Below are 8,826 nucleotides of genomic sequence, written 5' to 3' on the forward strand. Positions count from 1 at the left end.
CTTATGTATTTTTTTTTGCTATTTATTTAATTTTTAATAATTATTTATTTAGTTATCATTTTATATTCTGTTTTGAATATTCTAGGCGAATTTAAATATGGAGGTCGATTTAATTTTCGTTGTGCTAATTAAAGATTGTTGATTATGGTGAATAAATTAACAATTTAATCAATACTTGGCACAATTTTTGAATTTCTATGAATGTTTTAATTTAGAAATATTATTGTTAATTCTTGAAAATAACTTAGGTATTTTATTTTCATATGGAAACAATTAATAATAATTAAGTAATAATTTTGTGAGATTTGAGTATTATTGTTTATGCCAATTGTGATCGGCCCAAAGGAAGGTCACATTTTGGTCAAATAACAAATACACTTACAATTATGAAATTAATTATTGATATTAGATTATTGTGCGCTGCAATTAGTGCTACGTAGCCTATTTTGAATTGTTGATGAGTTATAATATCAATAATATTCCTTTTGGAAAAATCCAGTTTTTATTTTTTATTTCTGGATTTAATAAATTGTTTAGAGGACTTTTCCCATTATTAAATTATGCATATAAAGATATTATTATTAATTTTGAAAATAATTTTGGTAGTTTTATTTTCATAAAGATAAAATTAATAATAATTAAAGTTATATATGTTGCATAATTGAATGATCCTTTTGGTTTGTGTTAATTTGATGAATCATGTTGCCAAAGTAGCCTCTGACTTTTCCCATTATTAAATTATGCATATAAAGATATTATTATTAATTTTGAAAATAATTTTGGTAGTTTTATTTTCATAAAGATAAAATTAATAATAATTAAAGTTATATATGTTGCATAATTGAATGATCCTTTTGGTTTGTGTTAATTTGATGAATCATGTTGCCAAAGTAGCCTTTGATTTCTGATATTGATATCTTTCAAAATTATCAGATGTTTGTGGATTTGTGTATTTATGCACTCTGTAGTCGGCCCAAAGGAAGAATTCAATTTGGCCAAATAACAGATCCACATATAGTTAGATGGTGGTAAACATGGATAATATAAAGTTATGTCATGTGAGTGATTGTCGGCCCAAAAGAAGACTTTCACTTGACAAGATTGATTATCAATGTTTGATCACCACATTGAGAGTACCACTTGCAAGTTGATATTGTCGGCCCAAAGGAAGGCTATCAATGTTGTGTTAGGTATCTTATTGTCCTCATTGAGTTTATAAAAGGTTAATTTCGAGTATGTTTTATTATTAAATTAGTTATTGTTAAATACTATTTAATTGCCTTATTGTGTATTTAAGAATACTTTTTATTCAAGTTTGCATGGATTTTTGATAAAGAAAAGAAACACCAACTTTTCCAAATAATATCCCTTTAAGGTTTAATTGGGATCTTGAAAAGTAGGAGTAACTTAAATTTCATAAGTATTATTACTGTGTTTTGCAACATTCTAGGAGATTATGTTTAATGAGGAAATAATTAGAAAATTCCTTAAGGATGTTGAGTTTGGGGGAATATAAAGTAAAAAATGTTCTATTTAAGAGAAATTTAGTTATTTTCTCTTTATAACAATATTAGTAGTAAAGAATAAAAATTATCCTCATTTTAGTAAAACAAATTCAACATCATTAAAAATGTCATTAAATTAAATAGAAGAGATTTGAGAAATATGATTGTAAAGATTAAAGTTTGATAAAAGAGTATATTCTCTACCATCAAACAAAGTTTTATCTCTTAAAAGAAGGAAAAATAAATGTCATAAAGAATGTGTTGAAACAACAAACAACGAAGATATTTTACATTTTGTTATATTGCTTTTAAAAGACAATGTTAACAAATATAAGGCTCATCTAGTTGTTAAGGTTTCAATTCTTAAGGCTAACATTAATTTTTTAGAGATCTTTTCTATAGCTTCCTGAAAAGTTTTTTCAAGTAAATGACTCTATACTTATAACTTTTTTGAGTTGTGTCAGATGAATATAAAGATTGGTTTCTTAATTGTATAATTTATGAAATCAATAAGCTTGTATGTTTTGGAGACTTTTGATCTAGTAACACAAAGTTTCAAAAGGTTTATATTCATCTGTGATCTCAATGAAAAAAAAAATTTTATCTGCAATTTCATAATTTTCATTACATATTGATATTATCATATCGGAAGGTAATAAGAGTAATAATTATGAATTACAGGTTTAGTGGGAGTAAATTTATTTACCTAGTGTAATATGTCTGCAACATAATAAAGGTTTTATTAGATGATGAAAACTTGCATGAACATATCTCTTTTATATTGTGAAATGATCTTGTAAGATTAATCTCAAGTAACATTGAGAATTCACAAAAGAACTATGTTGAAAGGTATTGCAAATTCTCTAGCATAAAGATTTATGCACTAGGAGATATTGAATCACAGTGAAGATTAACTCACTGTCAATAGAGGTCCCTTGAATAATAAAGTAAAATAAAAAAAAATTCATGCTTAAAGTCTATAGGCTTCTGCAGTATTCATATCAAGAATGAAAGACAATTTTTGATAGCTCTTAATTGGATCTAAAGAGTTATAAGGTGCTTAAAAAAAAAAAAAGGTTACATGCTCACTCATCAAAATCATATTAGATTTTGATAATTTGAGTTGCCATCTAGATCCACCATTGAGGCTATATTCACTAAGAGTTTAAAGATACTACTATCTCGTGGTAAAGAGTCACTTTAGTCTCTTTCACCACTAAAGTTTGTGTTTTTAGCATTTTGTATGTGGCAACGAACTTAAGAATATGGTTGCAAATTTTGTCATTAGGTTGTTTTGACAAAGATATGTATTTTTTTTTCCATATTACAGCAACAAAAGCTTTTGTATGAATATTTAAGCTTTAATTGATAAAGAAAATTAAGAGTTTTTTGTTTAAAGAAATGCAACTCCATCATTGCGGATCCGCTCATTAAGGATTTTCACAAAAATTTTACGAGCATAATGCTCATATAGATATGAAAATTATGCTACGTCAGTTGCGTGGGAGTTTGTATTTTCTTAAATTAGACATGTGATTTTTTCTTTTCTGCAGAATAAAGAAGATGGTTTATTTTGTTACTCTGAATGATTTTCTTTCTAAATGTAATATAACATAAAGTTAGAAAGCGTAAATTTTGATCTTTTTAAGGAATAAAGTTGGACCAGTTGGGAATAGACATGTTTAGATCACATTACATGTAATTCTCATGCTGCTCTTCCATACTTGATCCATGTCATTGAGTATATTTGGTGTGGTGATCATTGAAGGTTGAGTCACGATTATACATGTGACAACAGTCGCTTTGGTTCTACATCAATATGCGAAATGGACCAGATTGTTATTAAATGGAAGTTTATTTTAATAGCATTGAGATGTGCACTAAAGAATAAATTAATATAATTGCTAATAAAGAAAATTGTTACCCAAGTGGGAGATTGTTGGAATTAATTTAATAATTAATTTATATGTGGGTAACAAATTAAAGAGCAATTATATTTGGGCTATTTAATGGGCATACAAGTGATCTTGATTATGGGCCCATGACTTCCCATTTAGTGGTGTGACTTGCTGAGTAGAGACCAGCCCATTAATCTTAGGGGATTATGGGAAACCCTAAGATTAACCTATAAATATATGGTTATGGTCTCCAATACACTATGCTTCTTGAACCTCTTGTTCCCCATCAAACAGAAAGTATTGCCCATATTTGGTCTAGGGTTGCATAGTTGAGGAAGACCACAAACCACAACTTCTTGCAGATTGTGGTCAATCTATCTAATGATTTTAGGTAATTCTAATATCTTTATAGATTTTGGTTTTCTTCCATACTTAGATCCTTGGCCTTGATTGTTCTGGAATTTTATGACTTTTATTTTAGAATAATCATGAATTAGGATTTGTTTAAAATTTCCAACACATACAACTCGAGATGCCTCTACATCCTTGTCCTTCTTGGTTGGCCATCCATGCTTATAAAAGGGAAGGACTCTCATCACCAAGGGATAAGTGAAAAATGTGTCAATTAAACTAAAAGGTGTCTACTCCTTTTTTCTTAATCTGATTATTGACTTGAACATTAGAGTGTATTAAGCGAGACACCGCACTGGCATCGAGTTTACTAGTTGGAGGTTCATTTGTTCCTCGGCAAACACTCTCAATCTAAGAGACACATGGACCTTTTCGAAATTCGCTGTCAACAAGAATAAGATTTATTATTTAATATAAAACTAAGAAACGAAATCAAGAAAAATGACTTTTTTTAGTTTCCAAAATTTAGTATCTTTTTCAAAAATGTTTATCAAATTTTGGAAACGAGAAATAGAATTGATTATCAAACATGTCTATTTCTCTTCAAGACGGAGAACAGTAAACACTCGGTTATAAATCTTCTTTTTAGATTTGTGGCTCATGAGGTGGTTGAATTAATATTCATTAGTTAATTTTGCTTTTTTATCTATGTACTTTTTTATCTACTTAAATTCGTTCCTATGTTCAGATATTTTCATAGTTTAATTTGGACGTGCGTTTACTTTTAGTTTAATTTCTTAGATTTATTAGTTGGTTCGTGAGTAATTTTCTTGTTTAATTTTTGGTGGTATTAATTGCATCATTTATTCAAGTTTAAAGTTTATGAAATTTATTGTTTAACATAGATCTAAGTATAGTTCGACTATTAATCTTCTTTATAAATTGAAAGTTTTAATCTTCATCTCTATCCTTGTAATGTTATATTATGCGAGAAAAAATGGACTATTTATTCGTGTCAAATTAGATAATTAGTATATGATCTATCAAAAGTTGTTGGCATAGAGTGTTGAGAGAGAAGTCATATATGTCAACACTTTCTCGAGTGTCAAGAGAATTTGCTTTTTTTTTTTTGCTGACAGTACGAAAATGTTAATTTCTAGTAGTATAATTATGAAATGCTAACGTAATTCCACTTTCAGAAAGAAATAAAAAAGAAAAGGTATTCTTTGTGATGTAACTTTGGTACAGGGTGGTTCATGCAATACAGTATTGTTTAGTTATTTTCTCCTTAATATTAATATTAACTCATATTTTCTTCATTTGTTGCTAATTTTTCTAATACGAAATTGATAATCAAATGTTGGTTTATTGACGAAAGGGCCCTTGTTTTGCATTATTTTCGATTGGTTGAGTATATTATTGAATAGTGATACTATGAAGTGTTACTATTTGTAAGTATTATTTGTTTGTTTGTTTTTTTTTTGGTCCTTTGAGAGACGGTGAGGCAAGAGCTTTGAACTTTGTAGTATCACCTACCATGAAGTTTTAGATCCACAACATCACGTAATGTTCATTGAAGAAGTATTATTTATTTATTTTTTGTTAACATTGTTTGGATACTTTCCCATACTTTCCAAATATGTAATAAATATTTGATTATCAAATTGTTAACTAATATTATTATTTCGTTTCTGTCATGAGTTTGTTTAGTTCTGTTAAATGAGTATTATTCTATAAATATTCTTTGTAAGCTCGTTTGATAATTAATGAAGAGCACTCTCAATTTTTTGAAAGTTTATTTACATGGTATCAGACTTTTTTGACTGATGTCCTTCGATCCTGCCTCCACGCGTTCCTTTCTTGGCACACGCGTCTTGTTCTTAATTCTTTTTCTTACAAATTCTTGCAAATTTCTTGAATCCCTTTCCATGGCGAATTTATCTACTCCAAAGGATCTTAACTCACCAATTTTTCTTTTGTCCAATATTCGCAATCTTGTCTCCATCAGACTCGATTGGTCCAATTTGATCCTTGGGAAGTTCCAGTTAACTTCAATCCTCAAGGCTCACAAGTTATATGATTTTGTCGATGGCTCCACTGCAAAACCTGAGGAATTTTTGGTTGCTACACCAAATTCGACTTTGTCGTCTACATCTTCTACTGTTAAAGAAGCCAATCTGAAGTACGACGATAGGATTGCTAAAGATCACGCCTTAATGACCTTGATCAATGTGACGCTTTTGCCCGCTACTCTCACCTACGTCGTTGGTTGTGAGTCTTTGCAACAGGTTTGGAACACTCTTGTCAAACACTATTCTTTTAGTTCGCGCTCCAATGTGGTAAGACTGATCTGTAGTCAATTTTGAAAAATTCTCTGAATCTGTGGATCAATATATTCAACGTGTCAAAGAATTCAAAAACAAATTGGCAAATGTTTCTGTGATTATTAAGGACGAAGATCTGATTATCTATACTCTTAATGGCTTGCTGTCAGAATTTAATACCTTCCGAACTTTTATGCATAATTGTTCGCATCATGTATCCTTTGCTGAATTTCATGTTCTTTTGGTATCTGCAGAAGCTGCCATCGAAAAAATAGTCTAAATGCGATGATATTTTTGCTTCGCCAATTGCCTTATTTGCTAACTCTGGTTCTCAACCTCGAAATCAGAATTTTAATCCGAATGTTACTTGCAGTAGAGGTTCTTCTGGTGGAAAGGCAAAGGCTTCTGGTAATAGTGGCTGTGGAAAAATTACCAGTAATCGTGGTTGATCTCCATCTATTGGCAATAATCAATTTGGCCCTCAGTTTTCTTGTCTTGTTTCTAACTTTTCTTCTCAGAGAATTGTGTGTCAGATATGTTTGCGGGTTGGTCACACTGCCATTGACTGTTATAACATAATGAACTACAACTTTCAGGGCCGCCACCCTTCTGCACAATTGGTTGCAATGGTAGCCTCACATAATCAAGCTACTATGAACTCCTCTAGTTCCACTTGGCTTGCTGATTCAGGATGTAACTCTCATGTTACTGCATATATGGGTCATTTTTCCTTTGCTACTGACTATATCAGTGATGATCAGATTGTTGCTGGGAGTGACCAATCACTTCTGATAACCCATACAGGTTATGGTATAATTCAGACACCTATTTCTTTCTTGTCTCTCCTTAATCTCCTACGAGTTCCAAATATCACTACTAGAAATTTGAGTTTTAATGTCGGACGGAAAAAAAAACACGAAAGAAACAATGTCGGACAATATATAAAAGGTGCTAAAATTAATTTTCTTTTTTTTTTTTTATACTTTTCGATGTCGGGCCTAGTCTACCATTGAAAATCTACTATTAATGTCAGGTCGGGCCCGATATTAAAAGGGATCCATTTTAACCCTAACTTATTTTTAAGCCCAAATTTTACACTTCCAAATATTATGCCTCCCACCCCCTTTGCCACGTGAAACTCTCCACGAACCCATCTTCATTGCTATGGAAAGGGGGAGCAAACATACGGTGCAAGCGACAATCCGACAGGGAGCAACGATTCGGCACTAGGGACTGACGATCAACGGCAGGCAACGAGTATCGATTCGGTGGCAGCGAGCAATAATTTGCACTAGGGTTCTTGGTTTATTCTGTAGCAGCAAGTGTAAATTTTTGCAACTAAACTGCGATTCTTCCATTATTGAACTTCCAAGGTAATTTGATGCTTTATTCTAGAGTAATTTTGGCGGTTCAATGTCCACTTATTCCTCTTTCTTCTCTTTAATAGCTTACACTCCCTCCTCTGTCTCTATGTTTGTGTGTTGGAGGTAAAAAAATTTCATTCAATACATGAACATAACTTTTGGGACCATTCAAATTGCCCTTGGTATCAAGAAGCAAGAATTTGAGGATGTCTCTCTATCTATCTATTTCTATTTAGATTTGCTTATAATTGTTGTGAGGTGTTTGTTTTTTTAAGGAAATCTCTCAAATCTAATCTTTTTTTGGTGGACTGGTGAATTTTATTGGTTTGCGAACATGATTATTCACAATAAGATAGATTAAAGCAGCCACGAAGAATTTTGATGCTGCAAACAAAGTTGGGAAGCTGGTTTTGATGTAGTTTATAAGGTAATTGGTGCTTTTACTAATAGGTTTCAAATGTCTAAACTCATATACTTTTTATGATACATCCTTATTGACAAAAAGCCCACATCATTTCAAAATTCAAAAGCGACTATTTGAGGTGGAGTATACTTTTACCTTTGTATACTCCCTAGGCTCAGTAACTTTGTTTATTAGACCACATTTAGGTATATGATGTTGTTAACAGTGTTTTCGAGGCGCACCCATACGCTCGCCTCAGGCGAGAGGCGTGGCGTTTTCACCCAGGTGCGCCTCGTAAGGTGCCTAGGCGAGGGCCGGGCGCTCACCTTTGGGCGTCTGTCGCCTGAGGCAAGGCGATCGCCTCCTTCAAGGGGGCAATCTGTTTTATTAATTTTTTTTTAATTTTTAATGTCTTTTGTTTTTAAACACCCTCCCATGCGCGCAAACCCTATCTCTGCCTCCCCTCTGTCTCGACATTCACAAGCTTCACCACCATCAATCTCCACCGGTCGTTGCCCGCTTCCCCGTCTCCGACCATCGTCGTCGCCACTGTCGTCAACCGGCACCGCCGTCTGCTACTTTCACAACCATCGCCTCCTCCTCCGTTGCCTCCGTCGCTCACTCCAACAGTCCGACTTTCGTACGTTCTTTTTTTTTAATTCTTATATCTCATTTACTCATTTTCTTTTCCTCTTTTTCATTTCACACAAGTGTTTTCTAAATCTTTGGCTTTCTTCACACTTCACAGTGACTATTTCCTTTACTTTTTTTTTAATCTTCCAAATTTCAATTATATTAGGATGGAAGAAGGTGGAAACAAATGCAAGCATCCCGGTTGGCAATACATCATATTGGATGATCCGAAAGATACAAACACGTGCAAATGTCTGTTTTTGTGGAAAAATTACTAAAGGTGGAGTTTGCCGAACAACAAACCATTTGGTTGGGGGAAATCGAAATGTAAAGGCATGTTTGAAATGC

Source organism: Momordica charantia, assembly GCF_013281855.1.
Source record: "Momordica charantia cultivar OHB3-1 chromosome 8 unlocalized genomic scaffold, Mcharantia_2.0 BLBB01000008.1, whole genome shotgun sequence".
In the NCBI taxonomy this organism is placed as follows: Eukaryota; Viridiplantae; Streptophyta; class Magnoliopsida; order Cucurbitales; family Cucurbitaceae; genus Momordica; species Momordica charantia.